At 39.4% G+C, this 3,735-nt stretch overlaps 1 pseudogene; it reads right to left on the reverse strand.

The window, feature by feature from the left end:
- LOC101581795 overlaps positions 1-2,453 on the reverse strand; it is a 17,516-nt pseudogene extending 15,063 nt beyond the window's left edge.
- Positions 2,454-3,735: the final 1,282 nt, after the last annotated feature.

The following is a 3,735-nucleotide window of genomic DNA, read 5'->3' on the forward strand; positions in this document are numbered from 1 at the left end:
ATTTCCTCTATATCTCTTTGACTCTGCTTCATGCGATCTATTTCTTTCCTGTATTGCTCATTCAGGGAATCCATCTTTTTTCTAACCTCCTCTATTTTTTTTATCAATATGTCCTTTAGAAATAGTTATAAATTCTTTTACCTCAGTGTTTTTTTCAGAGAAAAAAAACTATGTTTCCACTGCCTATGTTTCTGTAGTTGCTTCTTTATTTCATCTGCTATGAGTTCTGAGAGTGTTTTTTTATTTCAGAAAGAAATTGCACTCTGATTTCCTGTATATCTTTTTGCTGTTGCTTATTTATTATTGAGGTTATTAATTCATGCATTTGAGCCGAGCTACTGTCCTCCACACTTGTTCTATGTGGGCACTGGGTTTCTTCCATATGTTTCTGCAATTTGATTCTTTAGTGCAGATAATATTAATTCAGGGATTTCTTTTTTATTTCCAATCTGAGGTCCTCTATATCTTTCTGCAGCTGTTTCTTTATTTCAGAAGCCTTTAATTCTTTGCTTTCAGCTGTGTGATTTCCAATTTTTTCTGTGTTAGTGTCCTCTGCAGTTGTTACTGGTGGGCTTGGGTTCTGAGGTTGCATTTTGTTCCTTCTCGTCATTTTGTGTAGCACTGTCTTCTTCCCTTTGTTGTAGATCTTTGCTGTAGTTATAACCTTCACACGTACTGATGTTCAGGTGCAGCTCTACAAAGTTTGGACTTATCCAGCTGTGTCTGGCTTGGGACTGGCTGCTGAGCTCAGCTCCTTTCCGCTGCTGCCCTTGAGGGTGAACCTGTTGTGCCCCTGTGGCAAGGTGTTCTGCTCCTGGACTAGCTGGTGGATCTATCCTTACAGGGATTCTAGCTGTAAGGTTACACTCCAGGCGTGTATGCCATGCCTGAGCTGTGCCTGGAAAGGGCAAGGTGAAGTAGCGGGAAGAGGAAGCTCTACCACCCACTCACTGGACCTGGGGTAGGACTGGGTCTGTGGGTTCCTGTCACGGCAACATTTCCTACTGGGGGGGCTGTTTGGGCAAGGTGCTGTGTAGTTGTGGGAGGCGGCCCAAAGGGGTGTGAGAGGGACTGACCTTTGCTGTGCCTGTGCTGGGTCTGGTCCTGCTGGTGCAGGGTAGCAGGGAGCTCTCCCGCACACTCACTGGACCTGGGCTAGGACTGTGTCTGATGGTTCTGGGAACATGGCAGAATTTCCTACTCTGCGGTTGGGGTGGGGGAGGTGCTGCGGAGTGGTGGTGGGTGGCACAAGGGGATGTGAGAGGGTCTGGCCCACGCTGCACCTGGGCTGGGACTGGTCCCTCTGTCTTAGCATAGCAGGAACCTCTCCCACACACTCTCCGGACCTGGGCTAAGACTGGGTCTAACACTGTGACTTTTAATGTGTATAATGACAATTTGATCAGTGATGACCACATGTATAATAGAAGCCCCATAAGTAAGCACCTTGTGAACTGTAAGCATTGTTGTTGTGTAATTGACCTGTATGAGTGCTTTACATACCTGGAGTCATCATCAGTGTATCTCTCAGAATACATACTTTATTGATAAGCAGTACAAGCTCAGAAAATCAATACTTTTTTCTACCTTTTTTAACAAAATTCAGAAATTTATATTTAGCCTTAAAGTGTTCTTGGTGATATGTTGTATTTCCTTGTGATAACATGTTAAAAATGTCATTAGTGTCCCATATCTACATCCTGTAGGGATCCAGTCACATACACTAGCCAGTTGTCGCATGACTATTAAGCACCAAGAAAAGATACCATACATGGGGATGTAAGTTTAAAGCTTTTATGTCATGTTGAACCTGAAACTCTTCTCAAAGATTTTGTGTCCAAAGGCTTTTATTAACTCATAGTTGTGTTGTTCAAGGCTACTAAAAATTATTTTTTGAAAAGCTACGTGTTCTAGTAGTTGAATACTACCTTTCCTCACCATAGCTCAATGATAATACTGCAAGCTGCTTCTCACTTTGTAATAGCCTTGATGGAAAAGTCCATTTTCTAGGAAGATGAGACACAACACGATATGAGAAATTATATGATTTCATTTCAAATGAAAGTATGTGATTTAGTTACCTCAACTAATGTGAAAGGACAATGGCATGAGAGTAACACAAGTGTACTGCCTGAAAAAAATATAATTTTAACCAAGTGACACTGTTATTGGATGCAATCTCTCATCAAAAATATCCAGAGAGCTGTTTGCCTCTCTGTAAAAGAGAAAGTGCATGTAAGTACAATCACATACATCTTATTGAAATACCTGGTAGGGTTAGAGGAGTATGGGGAAAAGGGCATATCATTCAGTACACCTGGGTGCCCAACTCTTCTCCTGGTATTTGGGATTAACACTTCTTTTCCTTTAGTGCATCAAGTAATGTGAACTTTTGACTAACATACATAATCAGCGACAGGTGCCTCTAAGGAATGATCTTCCTCAATAGTCATTCTTGTAATGCAACAGTGATGGGGAATGAGGTATTGAAATGTATCAATGTGAATGAGATGAAGATTTCCAGGTTTCTCCTTTTTCATGTGAAGGTAGTTTAAAAACTTAGCTGCCTTTGTAGAGGAGACCAGTATTTTCACAGAAGTACAGTGTGCTGTCTTAAAAGTTGTTTTGCAGTGGTCTTTGGACCACTACAGATTTACCTGACTCTTTTTCATGAGGCTTATGAGGTCAGAGTGTTCATGCAAATGGATGAAGACTATTTTTGATTTTTCGCTGATGGACACTTGTAATGCTGGTCTACAAATTGAGGTAAGACTGATCTCTCCACCTGAATCAAGCCTGTGGTACCAAATTACACCATCAGTCAGTATGTTTCACTGTCATTTGCAGTTTTGCTTGAAAGCCATTTTTTCTGAAGATTGTGCTTGATGAAACAGGAAAGACTACTGTTAATAAGTCTTAGCCCTTGTTACATATATACTACATACGTGAAATGCTCACATAAAACATTTCTGCATAATGAAGTGCATTTGTGCTCAGAAAAGCCATTTGTGATTTGGTTATGAGCTACACAGGCTGAATGACACGACATACCCTTTTTCCATGAAACTCCATGTATCAAAATTGGAAAAACATGGGTCTACATGGAAAATGCTATATTTATTGGCAATGTCAAAGGCAAGTAATAATACTAACAATCAAAATTCTGGAAAATATATACCTTCTGCTGTGCATGTGACAGCTTCTCAATACCTGGAAGATGTTTTACTAAGAAGGATGGTGATGATAATAATACAAGATTTTTAGATACTAGAGACCAATCTGACTCAGGTGTATCCAAGCTGAACAATGTATACTTACAATCATGTAATGTTAAAAATATTACTCATTTTTCAAGTGGACCAATAAAAATGAATGTAATAATATCAAAGGTACCATGTAAAATCTCATTGAACCTAATTTAAGAAATTAAGGGTTACAGTGTTGATTAAATGCTATCCACAAGTAGCTGAAAATTTTAAAAGCAAATGTATCCACAACATATTCTCTGTGAGAATATGTTGTTTTATCATTTCTTCAAAAGTCATTGAAAATGAGCCAGTATACATGAGAATACAATTTTGTTCTATTCACTCAAGTGAGGGGATGCACCAAGTTGAAATAGACATTTTTCCAAATAATTGAAATTAGGAACTGAAATGTAACACAGTGATAAAACCTAGTTTGTCCTGTTATTTCTCTTAGCAAGGTGGTTTTTGACGGGAGTGATCCTTTCCA

The sequence above is a fragment of the Octodon degus genome, unplaced genomic scaffold, assembly GCF_000260255.1.
Source record: "Octodon degus isolate 3935 unplaced genomic scaffold, OctDeg1.0 scaffold00292, whole genome shotgun sequence".
Classification (NCBI taxonomy): domain Eukaryota; kingdom Metazoa; phylum Chordata; class Mammalia; order Rodentia; family Octodontidae; genus Octodon; species Octodon degus.